The sequence below is a fragment of the Equus przewalskii genome, chromosome 18, assembly GCF_037783145.1.
Source record: "Equus przewalskii isolate Varuska chromosome 18, EquPr2, whole genome shotgun sequence".
In the NCBI taxonomy this organism is placed as follows: Eukaryota; Metazoa; Chordata; class Mammalia; order Perissodactyla; family Equidae; genus Equus; species Equus przewalskii.
The window spans coordinates 44544125-44565741 of record NC_091848.1 but is presented as its reverse complement, the minus strand read 5'-3'; the positions used below and the strand labels follow the sequence as shown (position 1 = coordinate 44565741).

At 37.6% G+C, this 21617-nt stretch overlaps 1 long non-coding RNA gene across 1 annotated transcript in view; it reads left to right on the top strand.

The window, feature by feature from the left end:
* LOC139076914 (uncharacterized) overlaps nucleotides 1-21126 on the top strand; it is a 163020-nt gene extending 141894 nt beyond the window's left edge. Inside the window, exon 2 of the long non-coding RNA XR_011528951.1 lies at nucleotides 20186-21126. This is a non-coding gene — a long non-coding RNA (uncharacterized lncRNA). The remainder of the gene's footprint in view (nucleotides 1-20185) is intronic.
* The last annotated feature ends 491 nt before the right edge of the window (nucleotides 21127-21617 follow it).

The following is a 21617-nucleotide window of genomic DNA, read 5'->3' as shown; positions in this document are numbered from 1 at the left end:
TACAACATTTTGTTTATCCATTTATCAGTTGATGGGTATTTGGGTTGTTTCTACTTTTTGGCTGCTATGAACATTTGTTTACAGATTTTGTGTGAACATATGTTTTTATTTCTCTTGGATATATGCCTAGGAGTGGAATTGCTGAGTTGTATGGTAACTTTTTTTGAGGAATTGCCACAGTGTTTTCCAAAATGGCTGCATCATTTTATGTTCCTACCAGCAACATATAACGGTTCCAGTTTCTCTACATGCTTGGGAACACTTGTTATTGTCTGTCTTTTTTATTTTAGCCATCCTAGTGAGTGTGAAGTTGCATTTCCTTGTGGCTTTGATTTGCATTTCCCTGATGACTACTGATCTTGAGCTTTTCATATGCTTCCTAGTCATTTGTATGTCTGTTTAAATCCTTTCTCCATTTGCATTAGTCTGCTAGGGCTACCATAACAAGATACCACAGACTGGGTGACTTAAACAGCAGAAAATTATTTTCCCACAGTTCCGGAGGCTGGAAGTCTAAAATAAAGGTATCTACAGGTTTGAGCTCTCCTGAGGCCTCTCTCCTTAGCTTGAAGATGACCACCTTATCAGTGTGTCTTCACTTGACCTTTATTGTGTGCATGCACCTCAAAACTCTTCTTATAAGGACAGCAGCCATGTTGGATTAGGGCTCCACCCTAATGTCTTCATTTAACTTTAATTAATTCTGTAAAGACCTTCTCTTCAAACACAGTCACAATCAGAGTTAGAGCTTCAACATATGAATTCTGGGGAGACAGAGTTCAGTCCGTAACACTATTTTTAAATTGGGTTAAACATCTTTTTGTTTTTTAAAGATTGGTACCTGAGCTAACATCTTTTGCCAATCTTCTTCTTCTTCTTTTTTCTTCTTCTTCTTCTCCCCAAAGCCCCCCAGTACCTAGTTGTATATTCTAGTTGTAGGTCCTTCTGGCTCTGCCATGTGGGATGCTGCCTCAGCATGGGTTGATGAGCAGTGCCATGTCCATATCTGAGATCAGAACCAGCAAAACCCTGGGCCCCCAGAAGCAGAGCATGAGAACTTAACCACTCGACCATAGGGCTGGCCCCAGGTTATATATCTTTTAATTGTTGAGTTGTGGGAGTTCTTTGTGTATTCTGAATACATCTCTTATCGGATATATGGATTTGCAAATATTTTCTCCCACTTCATGGGTTGTTTTTCACTTTCGTGATGGTGTCCTTTGAAGCAAAAAGTTTTTCAATTTAGATGAAGTTCATTTTATCTATTTTTATCTTTCATCTTCTGTGCTTTAGGTGCCATATCTAAGAAATTGGCCTAATCCATGGTCACAAAGATTTGTTCCTATGTTTTCTTCTAAGAGTTTTATAGTTTCAGATTTTGTACTTAGGTCTTTGATCTGTTTTGAGTTAATTTTTGTATATGGAAGGAGCTAGGGTTCCAAAATCATTCTTTTGCATGTAGATATCCAGTCCTCCCAGTACTATTTGTTGAATAACATTCTTTCCCTATTGAATTATCTTGGCACCCTTGTTGAAGATCAACCGACCATAGTGTAAGGTTTTATTTCTGGAATCTGAATTCTATTCCATTGATTTATGTATCTTACTTTATACCCATACCACACTCTCTTGATTACTATAGCTTTGTAGAAAGTTTTGAAATTGGGACAATTGAGTCCTTGACTTTGTTGCTTGCATTTCCATATGAATTTTAGGACTATCTTGTCAATTTCTACATAAAAGAGCTGAATGTTTGTAAGTATTGCATTGAATTTGTGGATCAGTTTGGGAGTATTGCTATCATGACAATGTTAAGTCTTCCAACACATGAACATGGAATATCTATACATGTATTTAGTTCTTTAATTTCTTTCAACAATGTTTTGTAGCTTTCAGTGTACACGTCTTACACTTCTTGTGCTAAATTTATTCCTGGGTATTTTATTCTTCTTAAAAAATGGCTTTCTTAATTTCAGTTTCAGATTGTTCATTGCTAGCGTATAAAAATACAATTGATTTTTATATGTTGATCTTGTATCCTGCAACATTGCTGAAATCATTTATTAGTTCTAATATAGCCCATGTCACCTGCAAATAGAGATAGTTTTGCTTCTTCCTTTCTAAACTGTATGGCTCTTATTTCCTTTTCTTGCTTAGCCTTCCTAGCTAGAACCTTCAGTACAATGTTAACTAGAAGTAGCAAGAGTGTATAGCCTTGTCTTCTTCCTTATATTAGGCTGAAAACATTCAGTCTTTCACTATTAAGTATGATATTAGCTGTTAGTTTTTTTATAGATGTCCTTTCTTGGGTTGAGGAAGTTCCCTTGTATTCCTAGTTTAAGTGTTTTTATGGTGAAAAGTCGTTGGATATTGTTGAATGATTTTTCTGTGTCTGCGGAGATGATCCTATGGTTTTTGCCCTTTGTTCTATTAATGTGATATATTGATTTATTTTTATATGTTGTAGCAACTTTGCATTTCTGGGGTGAGTACACCTTTTTCATGGTGTATAATCCTATTTATATGTCATCAGATTCAGTTTGCTAGTGCTTTGTTAAGGATTTCTACATCTATATTTATATGGGATATTGGTCTGTACTTTTCTTTGCTTGTGATATCTTTGATTTTGATGTCAAGGTAATACTAGCCTCATACAAGATGTTGAAGGATTTTGAGCAAGAAAATAGTGCTAAAGCTTAACTTAGTCAGGAATGAAAGAATTTTTCAGAGAGATCACTCCAGAGCATGGTGAATGGATTGGAAGATGTGAGGATGGGAGAATTGAGACTTGGGATCTTGGAGACCAATGAGGAGATAATGAAATGATGCCAATTAGAAATGATGAGGTTCTAAATTGAGGTTGTGCTCATGAGGATTGAAAGAAAGTGCCAAATATGAAACATATTAAGAAGGTGCATGAGAAATCTTTTCTATATTTTCTAACCTGTTTTTTTGTGGTGTTCAAAGAATAGATATACAGGCCCTTGGGGGTTCTTTTATTTTATTTCTGCTGACACTGCTGGTCTCCCTTTCTTTATGACACAAGCATTGGGAAAACTATTCTCTGCCTTTATATAACTAAGATCACATGAATTTTAGAAAAGGAGCTTTGCTAAAGGACCCAAGAAAAGAAAGCATGCAAACATACACAAATGTGCCTCAAAACACCATCAGACACACAGGTAGTGTGGGTTTCTGACCCTCCGAAATCTCATGCTTAGTAGGTAAGCAAGCACATTTCTAATCTGTACCCTATATGAGGACCAAACCTACAGAGTCCTCTTATTCCTTCCCGCCATGCCCCCTCTACCAGAGTCCATGTTCAAACAGAACAGATTATCTGTAAAAAAATCACTTGATATTACAGGTGCTTGAGTCAACCTTGTAAAACAATCACTTTCTTTAAGAGTCCATCATGATAGAAAGAAATTGTCTAGGAAGAAAGATTCGCTTTTTCACCTCCCTCAAAGGGTAAGGTCACTGAGAAAGTTTTTTCTTTCCTCTGTGGTAGAGTTCATCCTCAGATACTCAGCATCTTGGTAGAGATATCAATTCTCTCCTGTGTCTCCAAAGGGCATAGAGGGGCATCTACTCATCCATTCATTAAACCAACTTTTTCTGACAGCTTAGTATGCATCTGTCAGTAACTGGCAGGGTCCTGGGTTCACAGCAATAAAAAGGTCCATCCATCGTCCCCAAGAGGCAGGAGTTGAGGGGCGCAGGGCAAATGCCTAAAGAGCCTCTGAAATCCAGTGTGATGAAAAAGCTGATAAAAGTTAGCAGGAAGAGAACAAAAGAATAGCATCTCAGTTGAAAATGATGTAAGGAAAGGGTGTCTGGGAAGGCTTCTTGGGAGTGGCAGTGATTTGTGTTTGAACAATGAGTAGTGGCTACAGGAGAGGAAAAAGGGGGATATTGGTGTCAGGGAAATGCATTAAACCAAAAACTGCCTGAATTTTGCATGTATTTGCTTTCAGGATACACTACAATTCTGGAAGTTTCCAAAATAATAAACCAACGGTTCCATCTGATAGAATACTCGTATGAAGTTCACAGATTGCTTATTAGGATAAATTCTTGCAGAAGTTGCTTTATTTCTCTACGCCTTTATTTTACCTTTAAAAGAAAGAAGCTGGACTCTCTGAACTTTACCATCTTTATGCTGTATGCTCTTCTTGAGAGGAATATTTTTGTCTCTGGAAAGGTAGTAGAGATATCCAGAAGGGACTTTTTGGAGTATAATTGGAATCCTGGCACAGTTGAGAGTTTTTTTGGTGTGGGACGATTGAGTGGACTGGAATAGTAGGAGATTGAAAGGTGGTGCTATGACTTCAGCAACACCTCATTTGGAAGTGGATCAAAGGAGGGAAAGAAGGCAGAGATGGTTGTAATGCACTTGGGTTGTCGGAGATTCAGAAATGAATTTGAAAAGCTTAGTTATAAAAGATACTTATTACTTATATTTGCTGTACACGTAGTTTGTGTGTGTGTGTGTGTGTCATTCTGGAATTCAGAAACTGTGGTTTTGTATAGTAGCGGTATGATGTGTGCATCTACTCAAAGGACTTATGGCCCAGGAATTAATGAATGAATTTCATTTCCTTGATCATAAGGAATTCTTAATCTTATCACTCCTTATAGTTTTCCAGAAAGACAATGTAGGAAGTGCTAACTACAGAGACATCATTCTTGAGGAAGAATCCTTTATTAAAGTGTACTAAATACCAGAAACACAAACTAGTATCCTCTGGGCTGAATGCTGCCATATCTGGTCTATAAAATATGTTTAAAGACCATGATCCATAACTTAAAACTAAGATTTCACATGCAAATTTGAATTCCTAGCTTCTGTTATAAAATCACAAGATTTGACAGCATTGGAACACTAATCTTAATGACAACAATTCATTGGACTTGAGTAGTAGATGCCACTTTATATGGGGTATGTGCTTGTAACTTAAATGCTTTGTGTTTCACATTTCCTGTCTTTAAATTGGAGGATAATAAGGGAACCTAACTCCTAGGGTAGTTTTGAGGGTTCAATAAATCAGTATGTATGAGCTTTCAACTCCTTCCTTGTAAAAAATAAGTGCCATACCAATGTTTGCTATGATTATGATTATTATTCCTTCCCAATTAAACATAGCCTTTACCACTCACTATTGTCTTACATCCATCCTGAGTTATTCATTTATGTTTCCTGCCTGGCTCCTATAACATTTGTGTTTTGATCTCTGCTGTAGGCTTTTAACATTTGTGGATTTGACATCTGTGATTTTACCCACTCTAAAGCCACCCAAATATCCATGACTCATTGAGAGCTGCGATTTTGTTGAAGGAAAAATTAGAATCACTCATCTTGAAAGCCTGGTCAGCAGAAGCAAACCACTTAGTGGGTGAGTGGGCCCAGCTCAGCATCCACTTCTCATGTGGTGCTGTTGTTCTCCTGTTCTATGCAGTAACACTCCTGAGGGGCTACATAGAAGGGAGCATCTATTGTAGTATTTATTTGGCCATCAATGCATGCCCTCTGTGTACCTCAGGATCTATGGTCTGTCTTTTTCACTGTGACACAATGTTATCCCTGTTTCTACAATAAACATGCTAAAAAAATATTATTCTATGGCTCAAAGGGTTGAAATACTTGAAAAACAAATAAAATTCCGAATACAACTGTGAATAACTTCTATGAGAAGGAAAATAGGGGATCTAGTTAGAAATGAAAGTGATTGCACAGAGAGCACGCGCCAGCTCAGCTTTTTTAATGGACCCACACTCAAGACGGCAAGAAGAGCATCAAAAATGAACCAAAAAAAAAAAAAAAGAGTGTCAGGCACCTGGAAAAATAGCTGGAGAAAGCAAAAATCCAGCAGGAACTCACTTTTGAAAAAAAGCCTAAGAATAATAGAAGAGCTCGAGTTGAAAGGAGAAGAAGAAGCAGTACAGGCAAAGCCTACTGCTGCGGAGAGATGAATGTGGCATTAGGAGACAATAGAGAGACCAAGAAAGGGCAGAACTTTCTGACGCAGATCTTGTGATTATCTTTCCTGGTAACAGGAATTGTCTGCCATGAAATAAGGTGCCTGAAAAGTTGTAATGTTTTGGACATTGAAAGGGTTCAAGCAATGGTTGGAAAATCACTGGTCAGGTATGCAATGCCACCTGGCCCTTGCTCCTAGAGGTCCATTTGCTCAGTGGATTAGATAAATGAGCTCTACACAAAAGCCCTGAACCCCTCTCCTGCACTGAGGAAGTGCCCCTAGAATGGACCATACTTTCTTGGTCCTATTGCGTCCTGTCTTGTTTCTGCTTCTCTTCCCGGCTCTTTGGGATTGAAGTTTTATTTGATTGGCTCTTAGTTTTGATTTCACCATGGGATGTGATATTTCAAAAATCTCTTAGGCATATTTTACCTACCTGGAATCCAGCCCAGCCTCCTGACTCTTTCCTGCAGCTTGGAACTGCTAGTCTAGGAGAAGAATTAGAGAATACATTATAAATCTAATGGCCAAATGAAGGAATCCCATTTTTTTTCCCTTCGTTTTTATGGGTCTATTTTTCTTTTCTGTTTGATGAAATTTCACTGTAAGTAGGATACTGGGCTAAATGACCTTTGTAGATAGGTTCATGTAATTGGAAGATGATTGTTTGATTTTACAGTATTTGGAGAAAAGAGACACATTTTTCTAAAAAGGGCTAGGGAGAGAAGAATGTGACTAGAAGTGGCAAAGAGAAGGGAAAAAAATGTTTTTCTCTTGTCCCTTTCTCCTTCTACTGGAGTTAAGTTTCTTCCTGTTAGTAAGGAGGTATGCAGGTCTACCTCCACTACCCTGTGGCAGGTCTTCAAAGGCTGGAAGGGACCCTTATGTCTGACCATAGCATAATGTTGTCGCCGCATTCAGGAGTCATGATGGCGCTCCTGTTACATTCGTCTTTGTCGTTACAGGCTGAACTGAAGTACAAAGTGAAAATTGGCCCTTAGCTAAATATAGCTGCTGATATCACTTGCCCAGTTATTGGCTATCCTAACAGGGACTGTTGCGCGATCACAAGAGGATAATTAATGTGCCTCTCTTCCCAGGTGACACAAGTTACCTTTAAAGAATTGGCTGAACATTTCCCTTCTGCAAGTTCCAACTCTTCCATCAGAAAATTGTGAAATTCATTTAAAATATTGGAATGGTCAGAATATATTGCTTGTTTTATGTGTGCTTTCAAGACAGAGTAATATTGACGAAATCTCATAATGGGGAGGAGGGGTGCAGCATAGATAGAGGGAGAGAAAAGTTCTTTCTTGTCCTGAAAAAAATAGAAAATATTTGTAGGGCATGGTGTTCCACAGAACATGCTGAAAGGACACTCTTGTGAAATCCAGAAGCAAACAGTGGAGTTTTGCCCTTCTGAGCTGGCATTGTAGACAATCTGTCTTTCTGCTTTTGAACCTCTGCTCCCATCTGCTTCTTGGATTCTGTTTGTTTCTCTTTTTCTTCCTTCCTTCTGTCTCCTATAACTTAATATCTATGCTTCAGTTCATCTCTCTTTCACTCATTTTCGCATTGGGCTCTCTGCCTCTGTCTTTCCTGTGTGTATGGCCACCCCCATCTGTCCTCAGGCATTGACTCATGGTGTTGACATCCTTTCCCACACACCTATGCCCACACACTTCCTGTACCTCATGGCTTCAATTGTGCCTTTGTTGGTATCCTCCTTTGTCAGTACTGACTCAGTAGGGCTTCCTCTGCAATTCTGTGTTGGTGTCTGTTTGGATCAATGTCATCCTAATCTGACATGCAAATAAAGCACCACTCAAATTTGTCCCTGCAGAACAGAATGCATGGAAAGTGGTCTAGGGAAAGAGACACAATGCTGTCTGACTCTAAATTCAGTAACATGACTCTTGACCCTCACTGTTCTTCGTAAGTCCTTGGAACATATAGTCTTTTTAATGAGCTCTGGGTTTTTACCTCACATTAAATTTTTCTGTTCAGGAAGTTCTGGTTTTTATTTTCTGTTTGGTATTGTTTCTAAAATTGTCTAACTTTTTAAAATTGAATTTTGTTTAATTGTTTATTCATTTGCTTTTTTAAAAAAGACTTTATTTTTTAAAAAGTAGTCTTAGGTTCACAGCAAAATTGAGAGGAAGGTCCAGAGATTCCCCATATACCCCTGCCCCCACAAGTGCGTAGTTTCCACCATTATCACCATCTCTCAGCAAATATCTAACTTTTTAAACTTCTATTTATATGATTTTTCTAATTTATCTTGGCATTTCCAACCTAAAACCTTCCCCAGTGGGAGTTAGTTCCCTTTATCTCTGTTCTACCATAGTAATTTGTTCATATTTCCATTGTGTCACTTATCATGTTGCATTATATGTTTACATGCATCGCTTTCTCTTGAAGATAATTTTTTATTTATTTTCTTTTGTTAGGTGCTGAGAAGATTGTATAGTAATGAGAACTTATCTCTGTAAAGTTGGAAGAATACAGTCCTGCCTGTTCTCAGAAAGCCCCTAAATCGACAAAAATAGAAAATTCTTAGGTCCTGTAATGCAGGGTTAGATAAGGAGTTACATAATCTGAGGTGGAGGTTCAGAATTAGAGGGATCACATAAGCAAGAATTTTAGTACCCAGAGCCCTTACAATGAGTCTGTATTACAATGATTAGCAATGCAGCTTGCTAAGGAGCTTAATTTTGTCCTATATGGAAGCATAAGTTGTTTCTGGGCACCTTCATGGCCATTCCCACAAGGAATAGATACAATCTTGGGAGAGTCCTTTTCAGATTCTCTGATTTGGCTGGTTCCTTTCCCCGTGCTGACTGCCTACCAACACCACTACGCTAGATACCCCACCCCCAAGAAGCAGAAGAGCTTTATTCACTCTGATGTAACTCTTTGTCTCTGTGCTTCTCATCCCTTTTGATGTTTGAGAAAGTTTTGGCATGGGGAACTGGGTGGTGTCCATGAGTTTTATCTCCTCAATTCCTCAAATTTAGTCCTTGTTGTTTTAGACGTGGGTCTAAGATAGAACTTAAGGAGAGAGGATTATGCAGGGAATGCACACCAGTAGGTGAAAACCCTTTCTCATCAAATTTTTAGTTTCCTCTCTGAGACTAAAGTTGATGATGATATTATGTATTGCCCCATCAACCAATAAGGACTTATTGATCTGTACTCAAGGTCATACTAATGTACAAAATATAATTCCTTCTCTTAAGAAATTAGTTATAACCATGTTAGGAAAAGAGAACATTAAATGGAGTGAGGCGATTAAAGCAATCTACATGAGCCAATGATGTATACAAATACTGTAAAAAATAATGTGTGAGAAGGGTCAGTGGAGGCTGAAATAGTATAGACAATATCCTGGAAAAGGTGTGGGTATAAATGATGAACAGAAACAGACATTGACCTGTGTAATCGTCTTACTTCTCCATTGGTCACTGACTGTAGGTACTCAGGAGACATAACATGAAGCAGGAAGAATGGTAGAGAGTACCACATGGTTTATGTGCTTGAAAGAACTATGACTAGATTGTCAAGGTGGAGGACACAGGTGCGGAAGAAGGATTGGCTGGCGGTACATGGGGCTGCTGTCCAAGGTGCTGAACCACAGTTGGTTGGTTTTCCTAACCCTGGCTGACTGGCCAAACTTCTTAGGAATGCTGAACTAGGTATGGGCAGAGGTGTTGATGGGAGAGATGGGAGAAGGGTAAGGAAGAGAGGGAGCAGAAAATAAGAGATTGTTCTAGTGGTATAGCCACTGACAGCTATGACAATTTTCAAATAATTGCAGATATGAGAGAAACCACAAGTAATCTCAGACAAAATAGTGAGTAACTGTGTTGTTTAGCAAATTCCCACAAACTTATAAATTTATTATCTCACAGTTTTTGTGGATCTTCAGTCTGGGTATGGGTTATCTAGGTCTTTTCTCAGGGTTTCATGAGGCAAAAATCAAGGTGTTGACTGGGTTGCATTCCCATCTGGAGTGTGAAGTCTTCTTTCAATTCATGTGGTTTTTGGTAGAATTCAATCTTGTAGTTCCTTTTGGTTGCAGGACTGAGGTCCCCATATTCTTGCTGGCATCTGGCCAGGGGCTACTCTAAGATCCTAGAGGCCACCCATAGTTCCTTGTCACATGACCCCTTCCATAGGCCCTTCAAATCTCTATAACTTCAGAAAGTCTCCTGATGGGGTCAGGCCCACTCGGATAATCTCCTTGTCTATCAACTTAAGGTCAATTGATCAGTAACCTAATAATAGGAATGATATTCCCTCATATTCACATGTTATACCTCCACTTAAGGGGAGGGAATTATACAGGGATTGTACACTAATATGTAGGAATCTTAGGAGGTCATTTTAGAATTCTGCCTACTACAATGAGCCAAGGAAAAACAAATTTGAATAACAATTTCTATATTAAGGTTCTTTTGATTGCAGTCGCTATATCAATTCTAAATAAGCTAAAAAGGAATTCATTGGACGTATACTAGTCTATCTTACAGATTACAAGGACGAATTGAACAATCAGTCATTGGAGAGAGTAGGTTCTGGGTAAGTTCTAGAGATTTCAGTTAATGGACAACTTCTCCAATGCACCAATATTTGGCCTAAAGTAATTGCACTTCTTAGTTCATAAGTATAAATTCCTGGGAGAAAATTTCAGAATAGGTGTCCACTCTAGATAATCAAATACAACTAGTGATAGGGTCTCATAGTATAGATGTAGTTTATAGAACCCATTCCTATGTGTTGGGTCTAATTGTCAGAGAAATAATAATTACTGTAACTGTGCAGCTACCCCAAAGGGAGTCTATGCTGCAAGTGAGGCAAAATGATGCAGTGTTGATATATGTCAACAATTATGTGTAGACAGCACAAAAAATGTCTGCTAGGTAGAAATGGTGTGATTAAAGTGTTATTGTTGGTTAAGTTCTATTAAAGTACTCAAAAATTTTCAATGCTATACGTTTTTCTACTTTGATTAAACTCTTGCATTTTTCAATGATACAATTTAAATAGCATTTAACCACAGTCTATGTAGTTTTATTTCTTATCAATAGTTTTAACATGTTTCCAATAATTAGAATACCCACCCTTCCCACCTTGGAAATTTGGAGGTAGGTGGGAAATACTCCCTTTTTTCCAGGTTTTCTCATACTGTGTCACACTTGTGAGATGGACAGGAAGGGTTAGACTGTTGGAAGCAATTTGAGACAAGTTTTGGCATTGTGTACTAACTGCACCTGTCATTGGAAACACCCTTTCTGCCTCCATACTTCAGCTTTTGACATGGGTGGGTTTGACATTGCAATTTCTGCGTTCACAAGCAATACCAAAAAATTACATATATTATACTTTTGCTGAGGCATCAATTGGAGCCATGTGTCCTGGGACACTGAGATAGAGTAGTGGGACTCTTTGCTACTGAGTGAGCATAGCTAACCACACAGATTCTGAAAGTCTTATTTAAACATTTATTTTGTCTCTACTGCTGCTGTACATTTTATAAGATGGAAGGAATTAATTGTGATAGTGTGATTTACCTTGGTTTCATTAAAGTTCCAGGGTGTGTTTGTTTTTAAGTATAATGATTTTATTACAGTTTAATTTTTATATAATACTTAACAAATTCTAAAGCACTTTTACGTATATGAATCTCTTGATTCTTACCATAACCCTTTGAGGCAGTCAAGTAAACCCTATTCAGAAGGAAGAACTCAGACGGGGTTCAAATAGAATGTATCAGATTCTGGAGCAGAATCTCTGGTCTTTTGACTTCTACCCTTGTGCCTTTCTCTTAATAAAAAGTGCCTTTTTTTCTGTCTGAAGTTGTGACTGCCAGTGAAAATAACAAAAGCTCAGCATTAGCATACCTGTGAGCACTCAATAAATATGCGTTGTGATGATTAAACCATTTTTCTCAATTGGGAGTCCATAGATCTTAGTTTAATGTGGAATCATCCTAATAATGTTCTTTCTCTTTGGGTTTTGTTCCTAGAAGCGCTTTGAAGCACAAACAAAATAGACTCATCCAATATAATTATTTTTAAATTTCTTTCCAATATGGGCATCAGAAAGAAAAGACACTGGGCAGTAGAAAAGAAGTGATCCAGAGCTAGTGACAGGTTGGGCCTTGGGGAATCCCTGTGAGTCCAACAATGCAAGACACCAGTCTTAATTAACAGAGAAGTGAATTGTACACAATTGTATACATAGTTTAGTTACATCTTCTATTCCTTTATTAATTTAAACATAAAACACTGGACATGAGCGTATGTGTGTGGGTTGTAATGTTGGTGAGCAAGTATGCTGGAAGGGGCAATGATAGATGATGTCTCCTATATTGCTTTTATTGACCTGAACAGTCTTATGGGCTAGTAGTTAGTCTTTTGACTCGCAGCTGTGTTCTTCTGCTAGTTGGTTGATGTGCCAGGTTTTTTGCAAGTGAGAAACAAGATGAAATATGAATGCACCATCTCCATTTTGTACTATTTAAAGACACAGTGATGACTATTTAAATATAATGTTGCTCTAGGGCTCTGCGTGGTCCTGAAAGTCTGTTGTTTTCAAGATGTGTATAAAGCCTGAAGGCTATGGTGAACGATCAGAGAAAAGATTTTTGCCCAGGCAATAAACGTATGCTTTAGTGTTCTTTGCATTGTTAACTCCTTTGTCTTAACGTCTTCTCCCTCACCTCCTGTCTTTACCACCTGTGATGTAGGTTTTGAAGAAAAGGACTCTCCTCTTGAGGTGCTTTTGTGATTTAGGGGACATGTATCTTTGGTGCTTTTTTCATCTCTTTAATGTTCATTCTTTCCATTTTTGAGCTCCCTTTTTCTACCGGCACCACCATTTTCCCAAGGTCTATTGAGGAGAAATATTATCTTGTAGACAAAATCACAATAAAGTGGGAGTAATTTCAGATGGCTTTGCATTTAAAAGGGGAAGTTTAAACAACCAACTTTTTTGGTCCCTAGGGTGTCCTTATGCAGATGAGGAAGTGGGCTCAAAGGAGGTTGGGAACTTATCTGATTAGTAAAGGATGCAGGTGAGATTTCTTTTCCTCCAAAATCTGATCTAATTTCTGTGCCTAGCAATGCTTACTACAAAGGAAAGAATTTCTTATAGAGGGAATTTCTAACAACAAGAATTACTGAACTCTAATAGATGGGGTTATGGGGTTGTGAGGTCTTGCAAAGAACTCTCAGACCTCATTGTATACTGCTCAAGGAAAACCCTACTGAACAAATTTTCATCAAAAGCAAATCCTGCTTCCCTCTCTTGGTCAGGGTGGGCTCATTGAGAAAAAGTAAGTAGCAGTGAATGGGAGGCAGATCAGCATCAGTCCTGTGTGTGCTAAAGTCTTTGTTTTTTTTCCCTGCACAAGTGTGCTCTGGGTCTAAGCTCACTGCAACCTGGAGAGAGTGTCTGGTCATGCTCAGTGTGGGGGAGTGTAAAATAACCCACCATTTATCTTTCTGAGGGAAGCAGCGTCACTTTTTACCTGCCCATGAGTCTGGTTAGGAGAAATGGTGGAGATGAAGCTGTGTGCACTATGCTTAAGAGAGTGGAGTCTGGGATCAGCCAGATGCAGGGTGAGCCCTGACTTTGTCATTTATTAGCTATGGGACTTAAGGCAAATTAATTACCATCTTCACTTATAAGATGAGATAATATCAGAGCCTACCTCGTGGGCTTGTTGGGTGGATTAAATGAGATAATGAATATAGTGTGCCTGACATACAGGAAATGTTCAATAAATGTTCACAAATTTAAAAATGCTAATTTAAATAACTCCTGTGTGAGTTCCATGTAATTGTTCCTTTCAGCCATAGCGCTAATGGTGTGGCCTGCTTTTAAATGATTTGCCTTGACAGAAGAGAGAGAATAAAAGAAGGGGTGTGTCTGAGAGGGAAAGATATCTGGCCAGATAGCACACAGATGCTAATATAGCCAGTGGCCTCAGAAAAGCCCTGGAGATCATCCTGTTAGACCATAACCTGTAGACAATGTCCTGCTCAGCTCTGCTCTGGGAAGGTGAATGTGCTATTGCCTGCAGTCCTGGCTGCGTGCTTTGTGTTGCAGGGTGAGCTCAGCCACCACTTTGCCTGTCTCTGCAGGGCTGTCATTGTGTGATTCATAACTCAATATTAACCTCAGATGAGGGAGGAGTGGATAGCGGAATTTTCTTTCATGTGACATAAAGTAACTGGGATCGAGGCTTTTCTATGGAAGCATTAATTACCCTTGTCAGTCTAACCAAGAACAAATTTTACTTCAACCAAGGATCATGGTATTTCATTGGCATCCTGTGAATGTGCAATGAAGGTTTTGCCATTTATCCATGAGTATAATAAATTTAGAGTCTCTTGTGATTTACGTTTTTTCCCCCTTTCTGTTCAAACAAGTATGGTATCCATTAATAATAAGCATACAATTCTGGAATGTGAGATGAGAGGAAGGTTATTGGTGATAAAACTAGATTATCAGTGTGTAAGTTAAATTTTTTCAGACTTTTCAGTTCATTACCTCTCTTACTGTTTTTCTTCTCTCTACTTTTCCCTTTATTGATTGTGGAAACTGATTGAATATTAGAATTGGAAAGTTTGGCTCTTTCTAATCTAATCATCTAACCTATTGTAAGAAAAAATTGTGAAAGACTAAAATTTGGTGGATGCCCTGACTACTTCTTATCTTTGATAAGTATATTTTACAACTCTGCCAAGATAAAAGTTAACATAAAAAACTGATAGTAATGCAAATGCCATGCTGTGGTGGCAACCCACATACAAAATAGAGGAAGATTGGTACAGATGTTAGATCAGGGCAAATCTTTGTCAAGCAAAAAGAGGAAGATTGGTAACAGATGTTAACTCAGGGCAAGTCTTCTTCAGAAAAAAATTTTTAAAAAGATGCTTTAACATCATAGATGATGAAACCAAAAAAAAGAGAGAGTGAATTACAAACTTTTTGTCACAGTTGGACTCGAATCCATGTCTCCTGACCCTGAAGCCAGAAACTAGAATTTACACCACAGATTATTCCTGTGTACTTGCCCATATTCTACACTTCCACAAATTTTCTTGGTCCTTCGAAATCAGACCATGTCTCCATAGTACAATTAATGGATATCTTCAATATCTACTTAATACATACCATATTTTCACCCAATCATACGTTTAGAATTACTTTGCAAAAGGTGGTAAAGGTGACTAACTATGGTGTGTGCTCTGAGGAGCTGTTGAGGTCCTCTCTGCTTCCTTCTCCACACTCCTTCCCCAGATGACTTAAAATGCGTCTCACCACCTGACTCTAACGCTGTGACAAGGACAAACAGAGCATCATTTATTTGGCCAGAAGGGACTGACCCCAAATAAAATACAAATACTCTTGGGAGGAGTAAATATATCACTTAATACAGATTAGTTCATTGGTTGATTTCCAGTTTGAACTCTAGATGAAGGAAGATTGATAAAATAGAAGACTGGCCTAGAGGACGTGGACATTTGATGTTTTGGGGGAGAGGCTTGTTCTGTCACACTCGTCATCTCATGATATCTGTTGTGTAGTTTTGGTATTTGAGAGAACTGGCTTCTACTCTCATGTGTCTTGATCCCTTAATCATTTTGCCTCTATGTATATTTCTCTCTTCTCACAACTAAACTTAATGGGGAGAGCTTTGCTAAGACTGAAGGTGATGGCCATTGGAACCTCTCAGATTTATATCTGGGTATTTTCATTTTCATTTGCAAAGTTATATTTTCTTACCAGCTCTCAGGAGTTATAATTTTTAGGCCTTTCCTTCTTTTAACCCATTCAGCACTGATACCTTCTTATAGTCATCTGTTTAACTTTGGTGCCCAATCCTCTCCTGTAAGCTTTCCTGACAGGTCTAGCAATAATGCATCATCATTCCCCTAGATCCCACGCTTCTACCTAGTCATTGAAACCAGTATCTACCAGGTTATTTAAACTCAGTTATAATCATCTGTAGTTACATAAGGACAAATATTAATGAAGCTTCACATATTATGGTGTTATACAACACACTTTGGAGGTTCTTAGTATGTGTAGACTCTGGCTTTCTGAATATTCTTATACTTTAGAGAACACCTACTTTTCTAAATTCCAGGGGCATTTTTAAGTTTCTTAATTGACTTCCTTCCATCTCTTCCTCTTTCTTCCTTCCCTTTTCTTTCCCTTCTTTTTTTTCTTGCTTTCCTCCTTCCTTCTTTTTTTCCCTCTCTCCTTCCTATCCTCCCTCCCTCCTTCCTCCCTCTCTCCCTCCCTCCCCACTAATAAGTATTTACTAAGTTCCTAAGGTGTATCCAGCACCTTGCTAGGCACCAAGAAATATGCTGTATTATCCAAATTGAACATTTTCAAGTCAAAGTTTTAGACTTAGAATGTACAAAAAGCCCAGTTTTGCCTGGAGATGATTTATGTTTGTTTTTGTAGGGAGACATGGAAAACATTGTTTGAAATGCCTACCATTTAGAAAATTTAGATAAAAAAGCCATCTTTAGGTTGGATCATCACAAAATAAAATCTTTCAACATAGTTCATGACCACTAGTTTTGGTATATTTTTAAAAAATACTGATGACTATGATGATAGAAATAATTATATAAACTTTGAGTATTTTGAGAAAGAACCTCTGAGATTAATATTTAGATAAGATGTTCTCCAGGCCAGAACTCAAATTGGCCAAATATCAGCTATATTGAATGTTTCTTTTCCTTTTCCTTTTTCATTCTTGAGAAATTCACCAGCATTACAAATTAGCTTTTGGAAAATCTTCCCTTAATTTCATGTTTGTGTGAAATTCCCCTTTATTAAAATGTAATAACGTAATAAGATGTAAGAATAGGTCCTGCTGGATGTGAAGAAATTGGTACCCTCAGACATTGCTTGTGGGAATATAAAATAGTGCATTTGGAAAACAGTTTTTTCAGTTACTCAAAATGTTAAACATAGATTTACCATATTATTCACTATTTCCACTCCTAGGTCTATACCCAAGAGAAGTGAAAACAAATTTTCTCACAAAACTTGTTCACAAATGTTCATAGCAGCATTATTTATAGTAGCTGAAAAGTGGAAACAACCCAATGTCCATCAAGGGATGGATGGATGAATAAAATGGAGTATGTCCATATAATAGAATATTGTTTGATAATAAGAAGGAATGAATTCTTTTTTTTCTTTTTGAAGAAGATTAGCCCTGAGTTAACATCTGTTGCCAATCCTCCTCTTTCTTCTTCTTCTGCTTCTTCTTTTTTGCTGAGGAAGACTGGCCCTGAGCTAACATCCTTGCCCATCTTCCTCTACTTTATATGTAGGACGCCTGCCACAGCATGGCTTGACAAGTGGTGCATAGGTCCATAGGTCCATATCCAGGATCCGAACTGGCAAACCCTAGGCCACCGAAGTGTAACGTGCAAACTTAACTACTGTGCCACTGAGCTGGCCTCAAGAAGGAATTAATTCTTGATACATCCTGCAACATGAATGAACCTTGAAAACATTATGCTAAGTGAAAGAAGCCAGTTACAAGAGACTGCATATTATATGATTCTATTTGTATGAAACATTCAGAAAAGGCAATTCCATAGAAAGAGAATGTAGATTAGTGGTTGCCTAGGGCTGGGGGTAGAGGGAAACTAGAATGACTGCAAGTGGGTAAGAAGCTTCTTTTTGGGGTGATGAAAATGTTATGGAATTAGATTGTGATGATGGTTTCAGAATTCAGTGAATATACTAAAACCACAGAATTGTGTACTTTAAATGGTGAATTTTATGGTATGTGAATTATATCTCAACGAAGCTGTTTTTTTTTTAAAAAACTTTCAGGAAAATATGCTTAAATGTAAAAAAAGTCCTGTAATGTATGGATTCCCTTCTGTACCAGGACCAAGAATAGTACTGTATATATAAGGAAACTGAATAAATATTATTGGTCTGACTGGCTGGAAGTTGGAATTTGAGGTCCTAAAAAATTCTAGGTGGTTATTTTAAAGAGAATTTGGAAGATTCAGTAAGGGCTGTGGAGTTTACTTCTCCCACAACCAATTACTGGCTGTGACTCCTGGCTTTTGTTTTCTACTCTTTGAGAAGTGACAGTAATGATGTCCCACAGTGGTGTGTGTGTGAGAGAGAGCCAGCGAGAGTGAACCTGACACATAGCAGGTACGTTATTGTTTTATGACTGGTGTTATCATTAACTTTATTTAGGAGAGCACAGGTTCATTGCCAGATACAACATTTAGGACTTGTGTTTAGGGAAGGGAATAAGTTAAAATAGCCATAGAGACACTTGGTCTTTGGCTCTGGTGTGTTTTAAAAGATTCTCTCTCTTGTTTTTTTTTTAGATTTTTATTTTTTTCCTTTTTCTCCCCAAAGCCCCCCAGTACATAGTTGTATATTTTTTGTTGTGGGTCCTTCTAGTTGTGGCATGTGGGACGCTGCCTCAGCGTGGTTTGATGAGCAGTGCCATGTCCGCGCCCAGGATTCGAACCAATGAAACACTGGGCCGCCTGCAGCGGAGCGCGTGAACTTAACCACTCGGCCACGGGGCCAGCCCCCAAAAGATTCTCTTTTTTGTCTAGGCAAATTATTATATTAGTGAAGTAATATTTTTCTTTCTGAATTTGCAAAGTATAAATTTTTTACACTGAAATACTTTGTTATAAAAGTACTTTTTTTTCCAGAAACACTTAAAAAATTGAGGGCTACTGAGGTGAAGTACAAAATTAATTGAGAGCTATGTGAATTAACAAAAACAACTGAATTTAGTTATTTTTTAAGAGGGAAAGAATTGTTGGTTTAAAAGCAAAGAACAAAGCTTTAATTAAATAATGCAATCAATAGTACAAATATCCCGCTGAGGCTTAGAGAATTAAGGAACTTAGAGAAGGAGCCACACATAAAAGGAGAGAGAACGAGAGGCTAAAAAGGGTAGAGAGAAAGACAGAGAATAACACCAATGCGTCCAAACATTCTGAGTGTTAAAAAAGTGTTAAAAATCTAGCACATTTAATAAAACTACTAATTAGTTTAAAGCTTAAAAACCACAAGTATTTGAAGTATACATGGTTTTGAAAACTTTATTGATTTTCAAAGAGGAGTAAAAATATCTATTCAACTGTTGCAGCTTATCTTTTCAGACAGGACTATAGAAGCAGTGAATTTTTTCATACGTTTTCTATATTAGAAGCCTAAATAACTTTTTCTTTTAAAATTCTAAGATATGCATATTTCATTTTATATTTCTGAAATTTAGAAAGTCTTATTGAAAGGTAGTAGAGATTTTCTCTCTTTTTCTCTTTTTCCTGAAAAGTTGCTATCAGATCAGATGTTAGCTCAGGGCCAGTCTTCCTCAGCAAAAAAAGAGGAGGATTGGCAGCAGATGTTAGCTCAGGGCTAATCTTCATCTTCAAAAAACAGAAGAGGTGGTTCTTTGGTGATGAGGAAGAAGAATTGCATGGAATACTTCTTCTTTGGCCCCCACAGATTCTAGCATAATCCTAAATTCATAATGGATGGTCAATATATCAACTGAATAATTTAGCAAATACCAATCACTTAACTTTTTATATCATTAGAGGATTTTTCTTACAGTAACTATCTCTTTTAAAAAGAGATTTAAAAAAAGAGGAATTGTAAATGGGATTGTATTCTTAATTTTCTGCTACTTCATTGTTAGTGTATAGAAATGCAACCGATTTTTGTATGTTAATTTTGGATCCTGTGACTTGACTGTATTCATTTATTACTTCTAAAAGTTTTCTAGGGGATTCGTTAGGGTTTTCTATATATAAAATCATGTCGTCTGCAAAGAGTGACAGTTTCACTTATTCTTTTCCAACATGGATCCCTTTTATTTCTTTTTCTTGCTGATTGCTCTGGCTGGGACTTCCAATACTATGTTAAATAAGAGTGGTGACAGTGGGCATCCTTGTCTGGTTCCTGTTCTTAAAGGGATAGCTTTCAGTTTTTCTCCATTGAGAATGATATTTGCTGTGGGTTTGTCATATATGGCCTTTATTATGTTGAGGTATTTTCCTCCTATACCCATTTTATTTAGAACTTTTATCATAAATGGATGCTGTATCTTATCAAATGCTTTCTCTACATTTATTGAGATGATCATGTGATTTTTATTCTTCATCTAGGAATAAACTTAACCAAAGAGGTGAAAGATATGTACACCGAAAACTATAAATCATTGTTGAAAGAAATCGAAGAAGACACAAAGAAATGGAAAGATGTTCTGTGCTCTTGGATTGGAAGAATTAACATAGTTAAAATGTCCATACTTCCTAAAGCAATCTATAGATTCAATGCAATTCCTATCAAAGTTCCAACAACATTTTTCACAGAAATAGAACAAAGAATCCTAAAATTTATATGGAACAACAAAAGACCCCAAATAGCCAAAGGATTCCTGAGAAAAAAGAACAAAGCTGGAGGTATTACACTCCCTGATTTCAAAATATACTACAAAGCCATAGTAACCAAAACAGCATGGTACTGGCACAAAAAGAGACACACAGATCAATGGAACAGAATCAAGAGCCCAGAAATAAACCCACAAATTTATGGACAGCTAATATTCAACAAGGGAGCCAAGAGCATACAATGGATAAAGGAGAGTCTCTTCAATAAATGGTGTTGGGAAAACTGGACAGCCACATGCAAAAGAATGAAAGTAGACCGTTAACTTATATCATGCACAAAAATCAACTCAAAATTGATTAAAGACTTGAATGTAAGACCCAAAACCATGAAACTTCCAGAAGAAAACATAGGCAGTACACTCTTTGACATCGGTCTTAGCAGCATCTTTTTGAGTACCATGTCTGACCAGGAAAGGGAAACAAAAGGAAAAATGAACAAATGGGACTACATCAAACTAAAAAGTTTCTGCACTAAAAAGCTTCTGCACAGCAAAGGAAACGATCAACAAAATGGAAAGACAACCTAACAATTGGGAGAAGATATTTGCAAACCATATATCAGATAAGGGGTTAATATCCAAAATATACAAAGAACTCATACATCTCAACAACAAAAAAAACAACAATCTAATTAAAAAATGGGCAAAAGATTTGAACAGAGATTTTTCCAAAGAAGTTATATGGATGGCGAACAGGCGTATGAAAAGGTGTTCAACGTCATTAGCTATCAGGGAAATGCAAATCAAAAGTACAATGAGGTATCAGCTCACTCCGGTCAGAATGGCCATAATTAACAAGACAGGAAACAACAAGTGTTGGAGAGGATGTGGAGAGAAGGGAACCCTCGTACGCTGCTGGTGGGAGTGCAAACTGGTGCAGCCACTATGGAAAGCAGTATGGAGTATCCTCAGAAAATTAAGAATAGATCTACCATATCATCCAGCTATCCCACTGCTGGGTATTTATCCAAAGAACTTGAAAACACAAATTCATAAAGATACATGCACCCCTATTTTCACTGCAGCATTATTCACAATAGCCAAGACTTGGAAGCAACCTACCTGCCCATCAAGGGACAAATGGATAAAGAAGATGTGGTGTATATACATAATGGAATACTACTCAGCCATAAGAAATGATCAAATCC